This window comes from Balaenoptera musculus, chromosome 16, assembly GCF_009873245.2.
Source record: "Balaenoptera musculus isolate JJ_BM4_2016_0621 chromosome 16, mBalMus1.pri.v3, whole genome shotgun sequence".
Classification (NCBI taxonomy): domain Eukaryota; kingdom Metazoa; phylum Chordata; class Mammalia; order Artiodactyla; family Balaenopteridae; genus Balaenoptera; species Balaenoptera musculus.
Window position 1 is genome coordinate 7,502,693 of NC_045800.1, and position 24,868 is coordinate 7,527,560.

A 24,868-nucleotide genomic window follows, 5' to 3' on the forward strand; every position below is an offset into this window, starting at 1 on the left:
AATCGTTTCCTTAAAACCTCAAAAACCCAACAACCCGGAAGCTGGACGTCTTAAGTCCACGCGGCCCGGGGTTTTCATCCCGGCTCGTGCGGGGGGCGGGGGGAGACGGCCCCGGGGTCTCTGGCTCGGGGCCCGGGCAGCCGTGGTGGTGGCGGCGGCGCGGCCGGGGGCCGGGGCCACTTCCCGCGTTCCGGGGCCTTGCGGGCGCGAGCTCGGCGAGCGGCGCGCGGCTCGGCTCGCAGGACGCCCTTTAGCCCCGCCGGCGGCGCGCCGCGACCCCCCCACTCCCCGCCCACCGGCGGCTGCGCGCACTGCACACTCGCCCGCCGCCGCACGCTGCCCGGCTCCTGCACGCCGCCGCCGCCGCCGCCGCCGCGCTGAGCGCCCGGGCCCGCGACGCCGCCCGCAGAGCGCTGGACCCAGCGACACGCAGCCGCGGTCGGGCTGCCCCGCGGCGGCGGCGGGCGCGGGCGGCCTGGCCGGGGCCGGTTAAAGGGACGAGTTGCAAACAGTTCAGGAAGTGACAAGTCGATTTCCTCCTCCCTGGGAGCCGCTCGGTACAAAGCGCTCGGCGCCGGCAGGAGAGCGTGCGCGCGGCGGACGAGCCGCGGGCAGCCTGGACGACTTGGTGAGCGCCGGCGGCAACGGCGCGGGGTCCGCTCTCGGAGCGTCCCGCCGCGCACAGTAAGCGACCCCGGGCCGGGCGGCGGCGTTGGCGACCGGGGGGCTGGTCCCGAGCGGAGGTCCCTGCCGTGTGCGCCCCAGCCGCCGGCTGTAGGGAGCCCGGCTCGCGTGTGTGCTGGCCTTGACCTTTTTTATTTTTATTTTTATGTTGCTGATTTCCTTTTTGTCCGCCTTGTTTCGCGTTGGGTCGGGTGGTTTCTCGGGGCGCTGAGTGTCGCCGCTGGTGCATGCGTGAGACTTGTCAGAGCGCAGCCAGGGGAACGAGCCAGCCCGGCCCCTGCGGAAAAGTCTGCGCTTCCCGGGGCGGGCGCGGGGACTGCTGCGCCCGGGGGTGTCCTCCTCTCCACGTCTCAACTTGAGCCCTGGCTGCGGCAGCGGCGAAGGCGCCGAGCCCCGGGACCCGGGCGTCCCCGCTCACCCCGGAGTTCCCGCATCGTTTGCAGACAACTCTTTTGTTCGCGGAAGTTTGCGTCCGCCACCCCGGGATGCGGGCACGCAGCGGCGGGCTCCCCGGCGGCTGGACCGGCCGGGGAGGTCACGTAGGGGGTGAGAGGGCGTTCTGTCCCGGGCAGGGGAAGCCCCCGGGGTCGCCGCGGCGAGGACTTGCGGAATGGGGGCAGGGGGGCCGTGCCGGCGTGGCTTTTGCACATGGCGAGAAGGGCCGTCCGGCACGGGCACACGGGTCGAGTCACATTTTTGCCAGTCCTTGATTTCCAAGCCCGTGGGAGTCGTCTTCGCCGCTCGGGCTTTCTCTTGGTGGGGCGGGGACGAAGAAGGGGAGGACGCCCAGAGTCCCGGGGAGGGCCCTCGGTTTGCATTGCCCCAAATGTATCCTCCGGCACCCCCCGGTTCCCTACCCCCGCCCGCAGACTTGGGGAACAATGCTCGTGGCTCGGGACAAGGCGGCGGAGCACCAGCGAGTCTCGAGAGCCGGTTTGCTCGCGTCCCTCGCCCCCGGACGCCCCCTGAAGCCAGGCTGCCTCCATCTGACCGCCCTGGTTCATTAACACGTACTGTACTTCGTACGATGGTGAACAAAGAACAGCTCTTTGCGGCATTTGATGAATGGGATTCTGCCTCCTATAGGCCACACTCCGAGTCTTCCATTCGTTACAGCATCCGGACTCGGTGGTGTTGGGCAAGTGGCCCCCGCGGTGGGCTGCATTCCGGGCCCCGGACCTGGGCAGGGCATTTGTGCCGATGCCGCCTCCGCCACGCTCGTCTTGCCGGAGCGGGTGCAGATGGAGCCAGGCTGACGGTTGTTCAACAGGAACAAATGTTTGTTGAATTGTTGCATGGTGGAGACAAGGGACTGTTTTCTATTGACTGCTGCAGGAGTTGGAATGGCATTGTTTATTGGCCTGGGAAGCCAGGCAAGCGTCTTGTGCTGCTTACAACATATTAGCAGACTTCCAAATGACATACTAGCATATGTGTTCCCAGCAGTTCCCACCGGCTGGAAGGGGATCCCTCCTTGCTCCAGATCCTGGACTCTGGGTTAAAATATGCCATCAGGTTTGAGGACTTGGAAAGGAATGGAGTTAGTAGACTGGGTGAAACTCACTGTTCCTGACTTCCCCAGGTTTTGGTTTCATTTTAATTTATCCACTTAACAGTAACTTGTCTCAGTTACAGTTTTGATACTGAATTGCAGATCTGTAGTGTGGTTTGTTTGTTTTTTTTCCTCCCTTTTTCCTTAGCTATGGACAACTAGATAAACAGAAAACAGCCTCTTGTCCCAGTTGATAGGCTCATGTTAGTGGGAGAAGGTTTGGGTCTTAAGTTCAGGATTGGTAGCCCTTGACGTTGTGTCTGTACTTGGCAAGGGTCTGGATGCTGCCAGCCATGGTACAGACCTAGGAGGCTGCTGGTCGCCTCCCAGGGTGCTGTTCCAGGCCAGAAAATGAAGGAGAGGCCTGCGGCAGGTCTGTTTCTTTCTCCCAAATGCCCCTCCAGAGAACAAGGTGGTTTTAAGACCAGTTCAAATAATTTTGCCCAAGGACTTCTTTTCCCCCTGAGAAGTTGATTATTGCTGTGCAATCGTTTTAACATCGAAGACAAGTGTTAAATAAAAGCTAGCAGTATAGTTGCTACAGAAGTGGCCTTGAATGTTCTAAGGCTGGCAGGACAAATAGAGCATTCCACTGTTTTGATTGATGATATTTTTAGTCAGTTTCTCCCTTCTGCTTTGAACTTAGGGTATGTTGCATGTAGTAGCATTTTGGAAGTTCATAAAATTTTTTGAGGAAGAAGAGCTTTGAGATACCTTCTTGTAATCATGGTGGCTACACTTAACTGACATTTTATAGGAAGCCCTGTTGTTATTTCTTAGTCTCTTTTCCCACCACTCCTTTTAGCCTTTATTCCCCTGCTGATTCCTTCACCATTGCCCGGCCTCTCCATCTCCCCGGTTCTGTAGGGGCCTAGTGGGCTGGGTGTCCTTTAAGTGGGTTCAGGGAGCAGGCGCCTGACCCATGATCGAAGCTCAGGAAAGGCCAGCCAGCTCTCCTCCCCTGCAGGAGGCTGGAGAGGAGGGAGCCTTGTGTAAAATCTGGGAGCTGGCAGCAGAGGACGCCTCGGAGCAATTTGGTTTACCTTTGCATTGCTCTGTGAAAAAGCACACCCTTCTGACCCACTGCTTGATGCAGTAGGCCCTCAAGACTGAGCCCCAGACACACTGTTGGATTGTTCAGTTGATGTTTCACCCAGTCAGTGTGACTTTTTTGGATTGCACACTGCGTGGAAAACTTTGCTCTTGCCCTAAAAAAAAAAAAAGACTGAAATAAGCAGATACTCAGATCAGCACAACCCCCATCATTACCACCACTACACACACCTCTCTGATGTGTAATAAAAGAAACCTGCAGGCATAATTTGTTATGTAATATGCTGATAATACAAGTTTCGGTTTTAGGTGGAAACCAGATGTGGAGGGGCTCTCTTTAATTGATCCAGCAAGGGAGACACTTTAATAGATTAACTAGCCCTTGTAAACCCCAAGGTGATTTTTTTTTTTTTTTCTTTGACTTGAGGGGAGGGAGAATCCCAAACCCAGAGCTTATTCGAAGTTTTTGCCTCTCAGCTTCTCGCTGCAGCTGTCCTTTTTGTCAGACTCTTACTCTCTTGAAAGAACCGGTTTGTTGCCAGCATGAAGCACATGGCCGGGTCTGGTGGGGCTCAGCACAGCTTAACTCTGCTGGGCTCCACTCTCCTCGCCTTGTCCAGCTGCTGTCCTGCCCTCCACCCTACAAAACAGGGCCTGGCTGAGGGACTTGGGTGCCGTAAGGAATGTTGACTGGTTTCCCTCAACTCTTTTCTGAAATCTCTGATCATCCAGGGAGAGTTGCTGTTTAAACTTGCCCAATGGATAAACTTTCTGAAATCATTGACTCTCCTTCTCTGATTAATTTCTATGTTTGTTTCCTGCCTAACTTTAGAAGGGTTCTTTCTACAGGACTGAGTCACCTTTATTATGGCCCAAGGTCGGGGACTGCACTATAATAGCTGACCCCATTAACAACAGTTTCATTGCGTGCTGCCGGGATGTGAACTCTGGAAACAAACCTAGAGGCTTAGATATGCTGATGTGCCCCGGAGACTTGCTTAGACAATTTTTGTTTTAGCGCAGTTTACATTAACATGATTAATGACCTTGCCACTGAAAAGTCTATATTCAAAAGCTATTTACCATTCCCTAGGGTTCTTCTTATGGTGAAGTAATTTTCTTTGCCAAACAACTTTGTTTTAAGGTAACTTCTTCTTTGATGTTTAATCCAAACCTCCTGTGCACACAGTTTTGGATCAAGGTTTGGGCTTCGAAAATTGCGGGTTGTGGTTTTGGTGGTGCCGGTCTTAACCCTCCCGAACTCTGGTCAGGGGGCATCTGGATTCTTGTCTTAAGAAAGTTCTCTGAGATCCTGAGAAGCAGCAGTTAGTGCTGTGGTGGTTAGGATGGGAGGAAATCTTCCAGAGGAAACTTGGCTTCAGGGTGTCTTGGAGGAGGGTTACAGGGAGGCTGGAGCAGAGGACAAGTTTTTTTTCCCCCCTTGCAGTGACTGGAGATACTTGAGCGTTTTCAGAAAACAGAGACGTCTTTGCTGCAGCTGCCTTCTCCTCCTCCTCCTCCTCCTCCTTTTTCCTCATCTTCTTCTTCTTCTTCCTTTTTTTTGTTAAGTGTGGGTTGATTGAGAGGGGGAAATGCTGATGGGTGGGTCTGAAAGCAGCCTTAGGAACCCAAGAAAATAAAAACACATTTGAAGGACTCGGGAAGATTTTGCATTTCAAAGGATCTACCTTGTAGAATTTCACATCACGTCAGGGGTTACGGAGAAGTGTGACAGGCACCCTGCTTCTTTACGGTTCTCCTCTCCTGCTGCGGAGGCTGCATGGGAAGCTGCCTTTTGCAGGGGGGATGGGGGCAGCCTGGCCAGACTGTGCAGGAATATCACGGAAACAACAGCTCCCCTTAGGTATCTGTAGTCCCTGGAGGGACTTTTTCCACTGGGCCCCTCTCAGGAGGTGAAAGCAAATCATGTCGGTAAACAGTCCATTTGACCCCAGAATGCAGGAGCAGGCCAACTCCTGGCTGTTCTCGCTCTCCCTTGAAACAAAGAAACAGATTCTCCTCCTGTAGTGATATAATGTGGTTCCCAAGATCCAGGCCCGTAAAAAGTTGGGTGCAGCGGGATTTAACTGAAATGGGTGTGGATTATTCAAAGAATAATAGCAGTGCCCACTGGTTGTTGAAGGCTCACCCTTGGCCAGGGGCTTTGTATACTCTGTCTCTAATTCTCAAAGAAGTCCTGTAGTTACGGCTGAAGAAACTGAGGCTCAGAGAGGCCAAGTAACTGGCCCAGGGCCACACAGCTGGAAGGCCGAGAATCTGGTAGCTCTATTCCGGTCTGTCTGGCTTCAGAGCCTGCTTGCTCTCCATACACCGTGCTATCGGTTGGTGTGTTCATAAGACAGAGGCACTGGGTTCTGTTTTATCTCGAAGCATAAATTTTGTTTAGTCTTGTTAACACCACAGGGAAACTTAGAAATTTTAACTGCCTTTTTTCCTTGCCCCTCTATTTCCTACAGCCATTTTTCTTTTCTTTGAAGGAGTAATTGGATTCTGTATCTACCATAGGACCAAAGGCAGTGCCTCGGTTGGGAAGACTGGAATGTTCCGCTTCATCCTTACAAAAGACAGATTCACAAGAAAATAATATGATTATTCCCAGTGAGCTTCTGGGGGAAATGGGAAATAAATCTGACAGCCCACTAGAAGCATCACATTTATGCAGATCCCATTTTCCATTCAAAGAGATTGTTAAAAGGGTTTCCAGCATTTTTTTTTTTTTTTTTGCATTTGTAAGTTAGATGTCTCATAGTAAATCATTTTGTGGTCCTTGCCACCCCAGGTTTGTACAATATCACATTTTGTTTACATGCCTAAAGTCATCAAATAACTGAACACAACTGTACATCCTCCAGCGTGTGGGCACTTGGTATGCCCCAGCCAGGGCTGGGCAGAGGCCCTGCATTCTGTCTCAGACAGATGGCTCTGTGCAGGTCGATCCTGGTGTGTGTGTGGAGGCGGGGTAAGGATACCCACACCTCCAGCAAGGGCTGCCTGGCTGGGTCTCCTGGCCTTTCTGCTCCTGAAGAGTTTGTGGCAGAGGGCTGGGAGCCCCTGTCGCCGAGTTTTTAGACTTTACAGCAGTGTTCCTCAACCTTGGCTGCACACTAGAATCACCTGGGGAAGTTTAAAAAAAAAAAAATCTGGATGCCCAGACAGCATCCAGGACCAATTACATCAGAATCTTGGAGAGAAGGGGTGGGACTCAGCGTTGGTAGTTTTAAAGCTTCTGAGTTGATTCGGTTGTGCATCTGAGACTGAGGAACGAGGACTGGAATAGACCCCACGTATACCTCTCTTCCCTTAGCAGGGATTAGGGACCTTCCTGTTCAGGAGTAGAATAAGCCTATTGGAATTTTCCGCTGCTGCCATGGCTCAGTGAAGGAGAATCTGAAAGGTACCCACCCCTGGGCCACGTGCCTGCTGCAGGCATCATCCAGGTAGTTCCTGTTTCTGCCGGGCCAGGCGTTGGGTGCGCTTCCCCGCACAGGATTCAGTACAGCCCCTCTGAGCCACCTCCTTTCTGGAACGAAGAGGGCAGGTTTTGTTCAGTCTGTTGTCTCAGGGTAGTTCTCATGCGGGCCGTGCACCCCCACCATCCTGCTGGTCTTTTCAGCTTCTTGTTCCTTCTGGAGGTTTGGCACATAGTATCCCTCTGGGGCTCAGGGGTGGGAAGATGCAGTTTGGGTTCAGGGTGTATCTTGGTGATTCTCAGTAAGCCATTGGTCCGTTTCACCTTGGTTTGCAGTGAGTGCCATACTGTCAGCCACCTGGCTGTACCTGACTGCTGGGAACCTGTCCTCCTACATACTTGGGATTACGTTTCATAGAATTATTTTAGGATGACCAGGGGCTGGGAGAGCAGGAGCTACTGTGATCTGCTCTTACAGAATGTAAGATTACAAAATGTAATCTTACAGAAGGGAAATCCCACGCCGAGAGATGCGGTGACTTTCCCAAGGTCACGTGGGCCAGTGCACAGAGGGACCAGAACCTGCGTCTCCTGGGTGCCCTGCTCAAGTGCTGCATTCCCTCCTGCGACACTTTGGGACACATTCTTTTTTTTTTTTTTTTTAATTTATTCATTTTTGGCTGCGTTGGGTCTTGGTTGCTGCACACAGGCTTTTTCTCTAGTTGTGGCGAGCGGGGGCCAGTCTTCATTGAGGTGTGCAGGTTTCTCATTGCGGTGGCCTCTCTAGTTGTGGAGCACGGGCTCTAGGCACGCGGGCTTCAGTAGTTGTGGCTCGTGGGCTCTAGAGCGCAGGCTCAGTAGCTGTGGTGCACAGGCCTAGTTGCTCTGCGGCTTGTGGGATCCTCCCGGACCAGGGCTCGAACCCGTGTTCCCTGCCTTGGCAGGCGGGCTCTTAACCACTGCGCCACCAGGGAAGTCCCGGGACACATTCTTGCTTGCAGGACAGCACCCTGTAGCAGACCCACAGGCAACATGGTCACTGTCCAGAGTTCTTTAGCCTAGTGAAACATGCCCTCCGAAGCTCTTGGTTGACTTTGACAGTCCATCCCATTTTTCACTTCCTCCCCTGATGCGTGTGCAGCAGGCATCCCTTCAGTTACTGAACGTGAAGGCTCGTGAAACTTGCCGCCGGGGAAACTGAGTCCTGATAGGAAGTGCTGAAACCTGGAGCTTGATGAAAAGGCCTTTTTGGTCGCCTTGGCAAAGGTTTGTCCATCTGCCCTTCCGCGCGTTGGTGGTGGTGGGTAAATAAGGGCTCTTTCTCCTCCGCTCGGAGTTGGGTTTGGGCCTAATGAGGTGGGGAGGAGGGGGATTGTTCTTCCTGCATTCATTTAGCAGACACTGATTGGGCACCTGCTGGGTGTCCCTCGCCGAGCTGGCCACTTTACTTCATTAGTTCATTGAATCCTCAGCACGAGCCCATGGCTGAGGAACTCGCTCCGTCTCTTGCTGAAAATGCTGCTGCTCAGAGAAATTCCTCGCCTCTGGTGGGCGGGACAGTGGCGTTTCAGCTCTTTGTGGCGGGCCTCCGTGTGCTCCCTCTTGGTCCAGCGGCCGCCCTGGGGCAGTGGAGGTGCGCTTGCTGCCATGAGCAGGGGGTGGTCCCCGGCGATTACGGACCGGGCACCACGCTGCCACTTCCAGGAGGGGCTGGGGTGGCCATGTGGCAGAGCCTGCTTGGGGGGCCTGAGGGGACCCGGGGAGCAGTGTGTGTCCGGGGCCCCTCTGTGTCCTGGCAGTTGGAGCAGGGCCCTGGGGGGAGGAGGTGGCTCACCCCAAGGAGGCCACCCTCCTTCCCGGCTGCCCTCTGGCTGAAGTGCCCTGATGGACACAGCCCAGCTGGGAGAGGCCTCTGCCGTGCCTGGAATTCCCCTTGCTCTGGCCTTCACGTTGGCCGGGGGCCTGGGAGTGGAGGGACGTTCCGTGTGCCGCCTGCGAGCAGCCTCTGCGTGTTTGGAGGTGGAAGGACACCGTCCTCGGCAGCCAGCCGCCTCTGCGCTCTGGGTGAGGAGAGGGGGCCGGGGGTGTCTGTGGTTCTGAGACTCCAGACGGGGTGTGGAATGCAGGGCCCCCTCTGTGGCGTGGTCCTGGGAGCCCCCTCCCCCGAAGGCCCCGGAGCAGTCAGACAGTGGGATTCCCCAGGGGGAAAGCAGCAGGCACACTACTGCTCACTTGCTGGACCCAGTTTGCTGTGTGACCCTCGCGGCCTCAGGCCTTGCCTCCCAGTGGTTTCAGGAGGATTGGGTGAGAGCCTGTCCGAGAAGCCCCTGGCGCAGGTGCGGTGCCGCCGGTGGGGCGTGAGCTGGATTGGGTGGGCAGAAGTTCTGCCAGGCGGTCCAGGGCGGGCCGCGTGCCAGCAAGAGGAGAACTTCCACGGGGGAGCTTTGGGCAGAGAGGAGGTGAAACCCAGGTCTGTGTCGTTTACTGCCAGGGGCAGCATTCAGCTGTGGCATCAGTGCCTGGGTTCGAATCCCAGGTCTGCCCTCCGTTTGCTCTTAGGCCGTTGACTGCCTCTCCCGCCTGGCTTCCCTCCTCTGGACTATGGCTGTGCCGACAGCACCCAGCCCGTGGGTTGGGGGCACTAAGTGAGACCGTGGCTGGGGACACTTAGAGCCCAGCGAATGTTGGTGTGCAGCCCGTGGCAGGCACGTGCTGTTGGGAGGACAGATGGTGGGCTGGGAGTTCAAGGGGAAGGACCAGGGCAACTGTCCCCATGGCCCCAGTGGGTGACAGGACGAGGGACAGAGCAGAGGGGACTTAACTCGGAGCTGGGCTTGGCTGGATAAGGCCAGGTAGAGCCTTTCTTCACCCACATTCTCCGTTCGCAGATGTGATTTTGGGGGGAAGGAGGGTTGAGAGTACATGTTACAATTCAGTTTGCAGTGTGTCTCTTAAGAGTTAAGGTGGGTGAAATCTTTTAAGCTTTCGCTTTAGGAAACAAAATCTCTGTTTATCAAAAGTGATTTAATTTGGTCCTAAACATAGAAGATTTAAATGCAAGTGTCATGACGCGGCCCTGGAATCTTGGCTCTGCTCTCACCAACTTCTGTGAATGGATTCTTTGGAAACCTCAGTGACTGCACACCTATCTGGACTGAGAGTGGGAGGTCCATTTACTTTAAGATTCTTTTTAGACTCTCCGCAGCTGATGTCTTTCTTTCATCTTGCCCCTTCTTTCAAGTTGGCGAGCTGCCTTTCACAACTGTGGCCCACGTCCTCTTGGTGCAGGTTGCGTGGTCGCAGCTGTGGCACTTGCCCCCAGCCTGGCCACCTTTCACCGATTACTGGGGTCTGATTCCGCTGTCTCTGGACCCCCCTGCCACCTGAACGCGGTGGCAGTTTCTCCAGGAGCAAGAGCTCATCTAAGCTCCATCAAAGCTTTTGAAACGAGTCCTTGACTGGGATGATGGAGGGAAAGGCCGTCCCCTCCTTGGTGGGCGTAGATCTCCACTCCCCTTGTCTTCTGAGTGTCACCCCTTGTCAGCCCCAGCCTGGCGTCCTGTGGGGTGAACAGTCTTGGCCTGAGAGATTGCTGCTGTACTTTGGGCAGCTTTGCGGGAGAGCCTTTCGTACTGGGGTGCGAAGGCTATTATTCGCTAGGTTCTGGGCAGGTGCCCTCAGAGGCTGGCATAGGTGGTTGGGAGCTCTTTAGAGAGCTCTCCCCAGAGGACCCACCGAGGTGGCTGGCCTTGGGTGGCCTTGACAAAGACCCTCTTCCCGGACATCACGAAGCTTGGTGACCGAGGGGCTGTGTGAGGGAGGTGACCAAGGCGCCTGGGCTGCCTCTGCTCTTGGCGGATGTGATAGATAGAACTCATCTTCCTTGCCCTCTGTGCCTCTTCGGACGTGTCGCTGTTTCTGTGGTGACCACGGAACACTGCCGTGCTGATGGTCCCCCAGGCGCAATCCAGTTCACGTCTAGTAAACGCCTACCATGTGTGTCAGGCCCTGAAGAATTCGCACTTGAGTAAACCAAATCCGTCTTTGAGGAGCTCGTCGGCTTGTGTCGTGAACACTCAGACTGCAGTTGTTTTTATCCGCTTCCTATCATGTGCCGTGTGTAGTAAGTGTAGCGGAGGTGTGGGTCCACAGGGTTCTGGTGAGTCCACAGTCCTGTGGGAGTGACGGGAGGGTCATTTAAACCAAGCCGAAGGGAGGAGGGCTGAGGCGGCTTCCTGAGGCTTGAAGAATGAGCAGGAGTTTAGACGGACGCAGAATTGGGAGGAGGAGGTGTTCCAGACCAGGGAGCAGTGTGCGCAGGGGCACCGGAGACTGCCTCGGGTGGTGGAGGATAGCCTAGGCTCGAGGGCGGGAGGCGCGCAGCTGGGCTGGCAGCTAAGCTGGTCGAGGTCAGGACGGCAGTGGGTGCCACTGCCAGACGGAGGAGTCCCGACTTTATCGCCCGAGGGCTGGGAGCTGGAGAGCACATGCTGGTGCTTGCACTTGGGGAGTGGCACTGCGGACAGGGTTGGAGCAGACACTGGGAGACCACAGAGTGACCCAGGAGAGAGGGGCGAACCAGGGCAGGGCGAGGGCTGAAGGGGGTAGCGGTTGGTTGGTTGGTCACCAGTTGGATGCTGGTGAGGAAGCCAGAGGAGAAGGGAACGGCCTTCTCCAGTGGCCCTCACGAGGGGCCCCCTTCCAGGGAGACTGCTCAGGGGCCCCATCCTTTTGACCTTGGAGTGACCTCCTTGGAGGGCACAAGACTAGCGCCCTACACACAGAATTTTCATCAAGTGTCATCTACTTGGCCAGAGGCATGTGGTCTGTGTTTATTTTAGTTGAAGCTCTTGCTTTCATTGGGGGCACTTGGGATTCCCAAGAACTTCCAAAATTCCTTGCCTGTGCCTGCACTGGAACTAAAGGGATCAAAACGAACAAAACCTTCTGGCATTGGATGAGTTGGAAAAGTCTGATTCAGTGTAAACCTACTTTTTTTTCCCCACCCCTTAAAGGAAAAGAAAGTGACCATGTTGGTGTGACTGAAAAAAGGAGTCTGGGTGCCCTTTGGGCTCTGTCTTAGCGTGTTCTCGCTGGTGATCTCAAAGGGTGGGGGAGTCGCTGACACAAACACGCGAGACCGTTCTGCCTGGGTCACCTGACTCCTGGCGCTCCTGGGGACTCCACACCCTCAGATGCCAGCCAGGATTCCAGGCCCCGGTGGCTGTGGGGCATGTGACGCAGGCCCGAAGGACAATAGTGAAGGAAAATAGTGAACCCACGGAGACGGGCTGCCCACGTCAGCTTTCGGGGTGTCTTTTTTGAGCCCTATGGGGGTTTTGCTCATCAGCATTTAGTCTTGAGGAGAGAAGTAGGTAAGTTAGCTGCAAATGGCTGTAAGTTTGGCAGTCAGCCTCCTGTTCATCTGATTCCTAGGGCGGTTAGCAAACACCCTCACCTGTTAGAAAAGTAAGAGAGAGGTGAGGCCTGGCCGAGGCTGAGTAGGCCGGAAGGTGAACTGCAGCCTGGAGTGGAAGAGCTGTGCCCGTCAGGTGCCCGGGCTGCTGGCTGAGGCGTGTGGTGGATGCTCTGTCTACAGGTGAATGGGTTCTAATTTGCTTTTTAAGAAAAAAATCAGGTTTTTATACTTTTGTAAGGTTCGGGCACGTCCTTGAGTGCTGCAGAAAAGACCCCAGGACATCTCTGCTCTAGGACGTGGCACAGAGCCCTCTGCTTGGCCATGGAAGAGCAGGGCCAGCTTGGCACCTGCTCTGTGTTGGCCTGAGGAGCTCCTGGCCTGCTAGCATCCTCCTCGGCTTTGAACCTGTGTGAAGATGCCTGGCCAGCCCTTTCCCTGCGCTTGTGGGAGAAAGGCTGAGCCAGCCGCTTCTGCACAGTTTCCGGGCGGGTCTGTGGGGAGACCGGGTGAGGTCCCTCATGGAAGGCGGTGAGCGTCACGGCCAGGCTTCCGGTGCTCTTGGGGACGGGGGCCTGCTTTTCAGCCCCTCTCCGTGGCAGGAGGAGAGAGCCGGGGCCCAGGGGCTCGCCCCCGTCCAGCTGGCTGCCCGTCTCCGATTTGGCCTCTGTTTGGGGTTTTGGCCCCACGCCCTGGTTGCTGCAGTTAAGCCAGCATGGCGGGCACAGCCGATGGTGTCTTACTGAGGGCCCTTGGGGAAGAAGATGGTGATCCTGAGTGCCCTCTCCTCTGCTCGGGAATGAGCCTGGCCGCCTCCGCTAAGGAGATGGGGGAGAGGACCTCGGCGCCTCGTTCTGCTCGGGAGGGAGCCCAGAGGAAGGTGGAAGCCAGCACTGAGTTCGTCTTTGAGCCGGGCCTGCTCCCGTCAGATTGTGCAGTTCTCTAAGGAACCGCAGAGGGCATCTCTGTGTGACCCCATCGCCAGGGTGGGGATAGCGTTTTTCAACTTTGGAGGACTTGTGCGGAGGCGGGGCTGTGAAGGGCGACAGCCAGATCTTCACACGGACCTGCAGCACCGAACCTCATTCTGACCCTGCCCAGTAAAGGGGAGCCACCTTGTGAGGGCGTTCCCATGGTGTGCTGGTGACTGACAGCCTTAGATGAGGGGTCTCTGGTCACTGGTGGTGACAGGGGCCCCAGAACAGTGGACAGAACAGGAACCAGTAGAGCACGACATCGTAGAGCCCTCAGGAAGTCATTGACTTTGTTTTTTTAACAATTTCCTTTGTAAAGGATTCAAGCCTCTTACAGTACAAGGTGGTTCACGTGAGCCCAGTCAAGCGGAACCTTGGGCAGAGCTCATGTCAGCTGGAAAAGCCTGAGAGGAAGGGAGACCAGGGCAAGGAACCAGGAAACGGGCACCCTGGGTTCTAGTCCTGCCACTTTATTGTCTTTGACTTTGAACCAGCCACTTCTCTGTAGGCTGGGGATAGTAGTGTCCACTTCACAGGAAAGGGAGGAAGCAGTAGGATATTTTTAAGTCAGAGCACCCAGTACGTATCCAGTTTCCGTTCACCCTCAAGGGCTTTTTGAACGCCCATCTGTGTTGGCCCCGTGCTAAGTGTGTTATCAGCTTTCCATTTAATTCTTATAACCACCCGGAGAAGTGAATACTATGTTCCCTTTTTCTAGATGAAGAAATTGAGGTTTAATAAGATGAAGATGCCCAAGATCATTCAGCTGCTGGGCAGTAGTCCTGGGATTTGAACTTCAACCCTGTACCTAGATCAGGGTTGGCACACTAAGCCCACAGGCCAAATCTGGCCCATGGCTTGTTCCTGTAAATAAAGTTTTATTGGCACACAGCCACACTCATTTGTGTATGTAGTGTCTGTGGCTGCCTTTGCGCTGCCACAGCAGAGCTGAGCAGTGGTGACAGACCATATGGTCTACAAAGCTCAAGATATTTACTGTCTGGCCTTTTACAGAAAAAAATGTGCTGACCCCTTCCCTATAAGGATGCTCCGTACTCCAGACCTGGGCTGTTCAATATGGTAGCCGCTAGCCACATGTCACTGCTTACATTTTTTTTCCAGATTTGTTGAGGGATAATTGACACAATTGTGATTATTTAAATTTAAAACAGAATGGAATAGAAAGTTCGGTTCTTCACTTGCATTAGCCACTCGTCACGTGCTCAGTAGCCACGTGCAGCTTTTCACTGTCAGGTTAGACGGCACAGATGTAAAACTTAGCCAGCATCACAGAAAGTTCAGGTGGGCAGAGGTGTGCTAGACTGTCTCTCAGTGTGTGGAAAATCCAAATCTGAGGGAACCAGAAGTGTAGAGGAGGCATTCCAGTGAAAGAAAGGACACCGACTTTCCTGGCCCCATAGCACAGAATGGGTAATGAGTCCGTTGACTCAGAGGTGATGGGAAATGTGTGACGTGACAGAGGGGGCCTGGGCCTGGAGTGAAGAAGCTGCCCCACACCTTCCATGTGACCGTGGGCAGGCCAGCCACACCGTGCAGGCCATGGTCCCCAACTGCAGGTGACCAGTTGCTACCTGAGGACCCCCTCAGCCCTGCTACCCTCCAGCCTGTGACCCCAGCTCCTGGCTTACCTGGGCCCACGGCCACATCAGCTCTGCTGCGCCCAGCACTCCTCCTCCCCACCCTGTGTGTGCGTGTGCGTGTGTGTGTGTTGCGTGCGCGCGCCGGGCCCTGCGGACAGCCACAGAAATCCAAACTTCCCTGTATTCAGATCGTGCTCTGTTCTGGATCATCTGGACCCGACGGGTTGTGCCACTGTTCCTACTGTGCTGGGATGGGAACATTTTTGTTTTGATGATATGGCCATGTTTTCCATGGGTGACAGATAAGGAACTGCTTTATTCCTTCAGAATGGTGGCTACTGTGTAGCATGAGGAAGGAAGACAAGCTCCAGGCCCCTCTGCCAGCCAACATCACGTGGCTTTCTCCTTAAAGTGACATCAGCTGCAACACTGGGACAGTCTGTTGACCAGCTGGGAGCTGGGCTGAAGTGTAGCTCGTGTCTTGCTTCGTTCCCATGTTACCTAATAGGAGTCTCTTTGGAAGCTAATTAGGGGTAGAGTCATTTTGAGGTGTGAAGGCAAATGTGGAGAGCATAGATTTGAATTCTGTTCATGGGGCCTGACTGTAAATGCATCGGTGCTGGAACCATCTCCCCGCCATTGGTGAGTGCTGATAGACTCTGAGTGTGGAGAAAGGCTGCGTGGTTGTTCACCGCTGGGCCGTCCTGGCCCCGGGCTAGCTGCATTCATGAGATGCTGCATTTTGTCAGGAGTCCAGTCCATTCCTGCTCTTGGGAACGGCTAGACCTCTCTATGTTGGGTTTACATGGGTCCAGTCTGCACGAATCTCCCCAGCTTAGACTGTGCCCACTCCCTTTACAGTCAGGATGGAAACTTTCCCAAAATGCAAGCCTAAGATACCAGGAGGAGCTTTCTTTCAGGACCTTGGGCAAGAGTGAAAAAGGGAGAAAACCAGATAAGTCTGGTGCATTTAGCCATAGAACAGTTGCATGAAAGAAGTGCTTGGTAAGGAGGAAGTTGGGGTTAAGAGGATGCACAGAGAGAGGTTTTTATTTTTTCGCTCTTGCTTTAGAAAGGGAAAGAATAGCCCTGGAAGCCCAGACTTGATTGTGCGCCCCCCTCTGACACTCTGCTTGCCTTTAGCCAGCCACTCAGAATGGTCTCCTGGGTCTGCCTTCTGTAGCCAGTGGGGACCTGAGAGCACGGCAGATTGGGCTGTGCCCAGAATTGCTCACTGCTGTCTCAACACCCAGAAAAGGGGATACGTTGCCTGTGCCTGGAAAGAACCCTGGTACAAAGAAGTTTACAGTGGAAGTTGTTTATTACTTAGAGAGCTGGTGTTTGTTGAGCACCTGCTATGTGCCAAGCACCGTGCCTGTATTTCATCTGATCGTCACACAGTCGGCTGTTGGATAATGAGCTCCGCCCCACCGGGAGGAACTGAGCTCCCGGCATATCCCTGAGAGGACAGGTCCTAACAGGCTAGAGCCTGGCTTGGACCCCAGTTCATCTCCTCCATACCCGGCGTTACCCCCATCATGGACCATGCTGCCGTGTGAAAGAGGAATCTCTTCCTCCTCTGGATGGGCTCCCCACTCGCATTTTTATCATGGCCTGTGGGCAGAGAAGTAGGTTGTTCTGTGGGTTGACATTTAAGAAAACCTACTTCATGGAGCTTTCCTTTGACTGTGTTGTTATGGTACAAGGAGTCTTCATTTGTCCAGGGCTGTTTTGAAATAAAAGGCAGGAAACCCCCCTCTCATTTCTATATCTTGCACAGATGTCATCAAAACAGAATCCTGTGTTCTGTGCAGGAGTTGTGATGGAGGAAGCATCTGTTCTGTTCACGATGACCCGACCAAAGCCAGCCATCTGTAGGCGTCAGAGATCCAGAATCGTCTCTTCCATCTGCTGGGTTTACTTGGATTTGTTTAAAGAATTTGGCATGGAAACGCTTTCCTTCCCCGATCCCACATTGTGGGAGAGGTCTGAAGGGAGCTCTCCTGGTGAGGACAGGGGCAGGTCCCAGGCCCTCCTCTGCTCCCAGTAATGCCGCAGCTCACCCTGGAGAGTGGATGCCAGGCAGAGAAACCAAGCAGCTCACCCACCTCTCCAGCATGTGCGTGGGAAGGCAGGCGTCCGTTGTTCGGGATTCGGGGTATCATGGTGCTGCTCTGATGTGCTCAGGATTTCAGACAGTCTGCGCTTCCTAGTCCTTTTTAGGCCTTCCTCTAACTCAGAGGGAGCCAGGAGTGATGCAGATGGATATGCGTGACTGTGGGGTGCTCAGGACGGGCGAATCCACAGGGCCCTTCAAACCGAGGTGTAATGCAGTTGTCTGGGCGATTTCAGAGCTTGAATAGTCAGTGTCCGTTAGACCAGAGGTTGTGCACTCGTGGTCTGGGGGCCAGGTGTGGTCCTTGGGCAAGATTTGTTTGGCCCCCATGATGCTTTATGCATTTTTGCATTTATTGACAACATTTAAAAAGTGGATTGTACAAAGAAGTCTAGATTTTCAGCTTTTCCTGACACATCAGAAGATCTTTAATATTATCCTGGGCCCGCTTTCCCCTGCAGCCGCTCGGTGTTAGCCGTCCACGCCCCCGGGCCACGTTCCCTGCTCTGCGTCACAGTTTCCACCCAGCGTGTTTCACTCGTTTCTGTTCCCTGCTCGGCTCTGGAAGGCATTTGGGCTGGAGATCTCTGGAGTGGACAAGACGTTCAGAAGGTAGATTCAGGTTTTCTGGCCCCCCAGGTTGTATGGTGCAAGGCGGGGCAGTGGTGGAAATGCCCCTTGCACAGGGTCATTACCTCCGTTATCCGGCCTGTTGTTCCACCTGCAAGGAAACTGACAGAGATGAGCCGGGCTCAGAGCAGGGGAAGTGCTTCATTCATCTGCGTGGAGCTTTCCCCTTGCCGTTCCCGATGTGACCCCTGACGCGGCTTGGAGTCAGCTCCTCGAACAAGGTGCCTGAATCTTTGGAAGCCAGTCTCCACCCCAGAGTTCATTCCGGTTGCCCTGCGATGCCAAGTGACTTGGGGATCCTTTTTTGTCCCCCAGCCCCGCTAAAGTCACTCAGGTGCTTCACCCAGTTTAATCTTCTTAGTCCAAAAGTGCTTCCATGATTTTAACAGATGCTGTGGGATTTTTTTTTTTTAAACAAAAGATTTAATCTCTAAATTATCTTGACAGGCAGTCTAGCTGCCACATATCAAGTAGATAACTTCTGCTGGTGGTTGAAAGAGAAAAATTTCTTAGGGTAAATGAGAACACGCTTCTCAGAGCCTCTTAACTTATTCTTTTCGACGGAGACTCAATGAAGCAAGTGGAAGTAAAGAGCCTCCAAATGGCAATTTATATTTTTTCAGGAATTGAGTTTTTCTTCCCATATTCCTCCAAATATTTAACATCAGTCACTCCTTTCGTTTACTTTTTTTCCTCAACCCCATTCTTTCCTCCTCTTGTGGCAAATATTCTGCAAACAATTTTTTTTTCCTTCGGATTCTCACGCATTTCACTACACTGTCAACCTTTGGGCTTCTTAGTGTCATTTTGGATTGTTTGCTGAATTTGAGAAATGTGGGCCACAAGTCCCACTGCCTGAAAGCCCTCCTGCCCCCCTGATCTGCAGCAGAAATGTGGCACCCTCATCCGATTCCATGCCTGGGGGCTTTGTCCACCTGCTGATTCCACCGGGCTGAGACTCCTGAGAAGGACCCCGAAGGCCCCGCTTCCACTGGTGTTCTTGAGTGCATTCTAGGGGGTGCTGGGAACTCCTTAAGGACAATCACTGGGTCATCTTTATCTAGGTCCCCAGGTCCTGGCCTAGATGAAGGGCTGGGGGTGGGGCCTAGGCCTTCCACCCGTTTCTGACCTCATGGTCTTTTGCAAGAGACTCAACCTTGATGGACCCCAGTTTTTTCATCTGCAGAATTGTCCCCCCAAGTATCAGGGTTCTAAGTACCAAATCCACTAAAACATAGGTTTTCAAACTTTCGGGGGCACCAGACTCACCTGGAGGGCTTGTTAAAACACTGATTGCTGGACTCCACCCAGAGAGTCTCTGCTTCAGTCAGTGTGGGGTGGAGAGTGAAACTGTGCCTCTCTAACAAGCTCCCAGGTGAGGCTGCTTGCCGCTGGTTCCGGGACCACACTTTGAGAACCACTGCACTGGAACCACATTGTTGAAGCAGGCGCCAAACGCTCCCGTGTTTACCCCGGCAAGGGTTTGGGTCCCAGCCAGCGACTCGAATGCCTGCCCTGTGTATGAGCCTGCTCTGCCGTTTTTACTTCCTGCTGTGCAGAGGTACATGCTTACAAAGCTTTGCATCTTATCTTCTGGGAAACTGGACCCTAGATGTCCAAAGATGTTTCATTTTCCAGTTGCTATGGACCGAATGTCTATATCCGCCCCCCCCCAAATTTGTATGTTGAAACCTAAAGCCCAAAGTGATGGTATTAGGAGGTGGGGCCTTTGGGAAGGTGACCAAGTCATGAAGTTGGAGCCCTCGCGAATGGGATTAGACCTTTACAAAAGGGACCCCAGAGAGAGGCCTCAGACCTTGTGCCATGTGAGGATGCAGTGAGAAGATGACCATCAATGAAGACGAGCCTGTCAACTCTGAGTGTTGGCACCACGATCTCGGACTCGCCAGTCGCCCGAACCTCAAGAAATGAATGTTGTTTATGAGCTACCCACTTGATGGTATTTTGTTACAGCAGCCCCAGCAGAGTAAGACACCAGCCATTTTTATGGGAGCTGTTTATCTTTAGACTCTCATTGTAATAGTTGGAGAAACATTTATTTCCTACTTTTAGGTAATTCTCTTTCCTAACCCACTCTCTGCCCCTGCCTCCAACCCCCTTAATCTGGACCCTGGATACCAGAGGAGGCAACACTGATGATTTTGAGTTTTGAACTTTGGTTTCCCACATAGGTTTATTTTACCCATTCTCATCAAAGAAAGGCCCCACTTGGCTGCGCTAACATCTGGCATGGAGATGCTGGGTAGCCCTGCCTCCTCTTGGGCAGCTTGTTCCCTTCATGTTGCTCCACTTTCCAGGTATCAGTCCTGAGGCTGAGGTGCCCTTTGACTCAGGTGTCCTGAAATGTGTGTCCCCATGTAGTGATGGGAACTGGGGCACCAACCATGCCCAGAATCAAGTGCTCTATCCCTTCTTTCTCTTACCTGCCAACAGATGAGCCCAGCTTGGGCTTCTGGAAGTGAAAGAGCTCTTGTCACAACTGGGCACCTGAGGCCCAGAGCTCGGAAGGTATGTGCCCGCGTCCACACGGCGCCAGCCAGAGGCTGTGCAGATCGAAGTTGTCAGTGGTGGTTGCCTGCCTGCGAAGATTGATTTCATCTCATTTTTGGTTTTCAGTTGTCCAGAGTGAGTCTGAAATCACTGCCTGTCTCCTGTCTTTAGCCTAGGATGGAATAGCTGCGAGGCGACGGCAGTCACCAACGTTGCCTCGCTTTGCAGTTTTGTTTTGTAAAGGAGTGTCCCCCCTTCCACTCCCACTCCTCAAAAACTAGGGGACAATGAAGCAGTCATGGTTTTGAATGAAGCATTTCTGTGCTGTTTTTCTGACTCCTTTCTCGTTACCCTGTCCTCTGCCGCCCCCAGACCCAGTCCCCGGCAGCTGAAGCACATCGGCCCTTGTGCTTTTGTGCTTTCATAGCCACGCAAACACGTGGTGAGCGCGTGCTCGGCACATGCCTTGATCACATATTTGTAGCTCGGGAGTCCGAGACGATCGTGACATTCTCATGTGGGGCTGGACGTGGCCACTCCCCCTTCCCAAGAGAGGACACAATTGCTGTATTGTCTGTCGGCATTCTGGGTTAGCGGTGTGGGTCAGCGCCGGGGCTGTTGGTGCACTGGGAGATGGAAATAACTGTCTTGCGGCTGTGTACCTTGATGCTGCCGTTTTATGAAGGGGGGTGGTTTCGGATCCTCTGGGTCGCCTGGCTCCGTTCGGCTGAGTAAAGCACCCGCTCGTGCCCCTTAGGGCTCAGCTTGTTGGCCTGGTGTTCTCACCGGCAGAAGGCAGAAGAGCAGGACAGGTGTGGTGGGGCAGACCCCCAAGAGCTAGAGGGGAGCAGGGTGAGGTGGGGCCGGGCCAGGAGTGGGGAGGCCGGTGCCGCTGAGGCTTGCCCTGGATGGCGGAGCCCCCCGCCCCAGGGCCTTGTGAGGGGCGCGGGCATCAGCCGGACACGCGCCCGACCGGGCGGCACGGGGCTGCTTCCACCCGAATCTGGGAAGGGGCCTCACCTCCTGGCTGCCCAGCTCCCTGGGGTGCTGGACGCGTCACTGATGGGCTTCCTCCAGGGAGGCCCTCGCCCTGTCTCCGGCTCTTGAACTCCTATCTGCCTGCAAAGCCCGACACTCATGCCACCTTCTCTAGGACCCCTCCCCAGACCTTTACCTCCCTGCTTGGGGTCACAGCTCACTCCTGTCCCATAGCCTGCATCCTCCCCTGGCACTCGTTGTGCCTTGCGGTATACCTGTTTGAACACTTGGTGGTTTGTGTGAACTTGGTTGGTACACCTGCCTTCCTCCCTCAGCCCCTGGTACAGCCAGCCCGGGGAGTGTTGGACTTGGGTTGGGGCTCTGGTACCATGAGGAAATGACGAGAGAAACACAGCACAGGGTGTGCACAGGATCTGCCTGTTGAGTTAAAGTCCCTCAGAGAAAACACCCTTTGTTCAGAAGCACAGCATCATATGCACATTTGACTTCTCCCAGGTGGTCTTGCCCCCTGACCCCACCTTGCTCACCGTGCAGGCTGCCAGGACCTTGGCCCTCCTCCTTCTCAGGGGACACCGGCCTGTAGGGGTGCTGCCTCCTAGCAAGCCCTGAGGGCAGCCAGGTGCTTTCTCCTAAAGGCCGAACTTGGGAAACAAAACCATAGGGAACACCCGGGGCCGAGGTTTTCCTGGGATTGGGAGTGCGAAGGGCCGGCCACCTGCCCGCCCGCCCGCCCAAGCAAGGAGCCTCTGATGAGTATTTGCAGGTTTCCAGGAGGTGAGCGGTATCAGACAGAGTGATTTTGTGCCAACCACAGAGTCTGCTTGTGCTCTGCTGCTGTGGAACCCAGACAGCTTTGAGCCCAGCCCCTCCGTGGACCAGGAGGTGTAATGCTTCGAATTAGTGTTAACAACACAATTTTGATAGCTGTGGGAAACCCCACAAGCAAGAGAGGTTTCAGTAGCTTTTGGCATCAGGAAAGTTGAGAACTGACTTAATGTAGTGAATGTGTTCTTTGGTTCAGCAAACATTCCCTGAGAGCTGTTCTTCGTGCCAGGTCCTGGGACTCAGGGGACTGTGGTTGGGTTCGTGCCCTCCCGAAGCTCCCAGTATGTGGGGGAGACGGACACACTGCCAGTTCATTTCATGCTCCTTTGATTTGTACTCTGCAGTGTGGGCGAGGCCTTCCTGGAGGAGGAGACACCTGAGCTGAGTCTAAAAGCTGAGAGTCGTTAGCTCAGCTGGAGGCTGAAGAGGCTGAGAGGGGAGCAGGGGGAAGCAGGGAGCAAGTTGTAGCCAGAGGGCCCAGTGTGAGCGAAGGTCTGGACACGCGGAACGGCGTGGGGTGTTTGGGGAACTACAAGCAGCTCTGTGTGTGTAAATTAATTTTTAAGAATAGGCAATATATGCGCTGGTTACAAACTCAGCTGTGAAAAGTAACTCTCCCCCCATCCCTGTCCCTCATATATACCTCTACTTCTCTCTCTGGAAGAACTCCTGTTGCCTTTTTCTTTATTCTCCCAGAGAGATTCCATTGATGTGCAAGCATATATATATATATAAAATTTTGATTTTTAAAAATTTAGATATTTTTTGCATAGGTCGGATCTTCAAAATTCAAAACGTACAAAATGGTATTCCTTGAAGAGTCTCCTCTCCCCTTTGTTCTCAGCAACCCACTTCCTCTCCCTGAAGACTCTTGATATTAAGTTTCTTTTGTATCCTTCTGTATTATTGTTACATTTATTTAGTTTTACCCAAATAGGAGCTTACTATGTCCACTGTCTGTCTTTGCTTTTTCACTTAACACTAGACTGGAAGATGGTTTCCTATTGGCACCTGTCAAGTCTTTTGAAAAGCTGCATTTCGTCCTTTGCGTGGATGTTGGGACATTTGTTTATCCTGTCCTTACTGTTAGGCAGTTAAGTTGCTTTCTGTCCTATTTGTGCTGAAGGTGCATATTTTTTTTGCACCCAAGCAGGCTTATCTGTAGGGCAGGTTAATTTGGCATCTGAGGGTCCTGAGGTTCAAGAGGAGAGCCGCCAGGATGACAGTAGAATGGCACAGAGACATTTGCCCAAATTATATTTTGCTTCCTCTCTCTAGAAGTTGCCTTGTTCCTCTTTGTGGAAGGCAAGTGACTTTTAAACTGGGTTCTGCTGAGAATTTGGGGGAGAAACTGTTTTTTTTCTGGTGCTGCCTCCCATCACTGACCCCTCTAAGAAAGGGGACCCACTGTGGGCTCGTGAAACACCACTCACCCAGGGGTGTGGTCAGCATTGCTCGGAGGGACTGCTCCTTGGGCACCTGTGCCCGACTCCAACCCTCCTACCACTCACAGCGGCCAGGCAAGGCCAGACCAGGGGCCTGCAGAGCAGCTTTGCCAGCCCTGTCTGCTGGGGCCTGGTGGATGTGGATGCCACTTCCAGGCACTTGCCAGGCTTTGTGCTTCATGAACATCATGGCTCTAGCAACTGTTTTGTTGATTTATTAATAATTGATGTGAACAAGAATCTGCCTGGGAAGAAAACCCACCAAGGACTGGGAGGAGGAGATCCCAGCATGGCTTTGCACCCACCCCATCAAGGTTGTGATGCTCATTTTTGAACCGTAGAAGGCCCTGTTATGATATCGTGTTATTTGTCTTTTAAAATGTACTTTGCCTCTTAGTGCATTTTATTTTACTTTTCATTTCACTCATGCATCAGTTAATAATTTTTACTTCCTTGGGCGGAGGGCCTGTGGCTTACATATGCTTTTGTGCACAACTCCTGTCCTATCAGGCTTTTCAGGGAGGACAGCCTGCTGTTAACTATTCACCTAGCACACGTGAAACTTGGTTTTGGTGTCCAAATGCTGGCCCCTGACCAGTACCTGTTAAATTTCGTCCATTCTCATCTTGTCCCCTTATTCAGTCTGACAGCTTTTTTTTTTTTTTTTAAACTTTATTATCGTTATTGTGGACTCTGAGAACGTTGCAAATTTATGCCCACCTCCCCTGGGCTTACTCCTGGTCGAGGAGGCTGGTGTTAGCCGTTTCAGATGTAGCCTTCCCGCTCTCGCACGTTTGGTAACTCCTCCAGATGAGGCCCCTGACCCGGGTGAGGCCCCTTCCAGGCGAGGCGAAGGCCAGCTCGCTGGTGGGTTTGGGAGGTGCTCCGAGGCCTAGCTGTAGAGTTTTGCTGCTGACTTAGTGAAATGAGCTTCCTGAGGGCAAGACAGGCCTGCACCAGAACTCGGTGCCGATGGCTCCCCTAGAGGACGATGACGGTAACACGACAGCTACAGCGGCCGCTGGCACATTTGGTGGGTTTTCAGGTACTTTGGGATATGTTGCGGACAAACAATGCAGTGAACCTCTGTTGCTTCCGGGGCCTGGGCCATTTCTGATGACGATGATCTGCTCACCTCTGGAAGGTAACTCTCTGAGGGTGTTTTGAGTCTCACTTAGAGCTGTCAAGATTACCACCCCTCCCCCAAGGCTCTGGAAGAGTTCAGCAGGGCTTGAATCTGGTTGGCCATATCGTTTCCTCTTTAACCCCCTCGAGGTCTTTGCTCTGAGCCCGGGAGGCCGGGGTTGTCATATCCAGGATGCTTAGAGGAAGTGGAGATGGGTTTGCAAATGAGGCGCCCCTCCCTTCTCCTGCCCACACGCGCTGCCAGAAGGTAAAGCAGGAGCTCGAGACCCACACGCAGCTGCTCCCAAGCTCCTTCTGTTCGGTCCCTGAACAGTGCTAAGTAATTCAGAGCCGAATCTCTGGGCTTTGCTTTGAATTAGGACCTCAGGGCAGCCGTTCTTACAGGAGCCTCTTTCTCCTCCTAAAGAGTCAACAGTCTGGTGCTGTTGAGGTCCTTCTGCAGGCAGATGGCCGTTGTTACACATAGAATGGCTCCCTCGCCACCAT

At 53.6% G+C, this 24,868-nt stretch overlaps 1 protein-coding gene across 2 annotated transcripts in view; it reads left to right on the top strand.

Annotated features, from left to right (window-relative positions):
* Window positions 1-397: 397 nt before the first annotated feature.
* The window catches only part of FAM53B (family with sequence similarity 53 member B), a 113,726-nt gene continuing 89,255 nt past the window's right edge, over window positions 398-24,868 (top strand). The window contains exon 1 of one of the 2 annotated variants that reach the window (XM_036828739.1): window positions 398-684. The gene's annotated coding sequence lies outside the window, so the exon portion shown is untranslated. The remainder of the gene's footprint in view (window positions 685-24,868) is intronic. The other variant, XM_036828740.1, reaches the window with a different exon arrangement.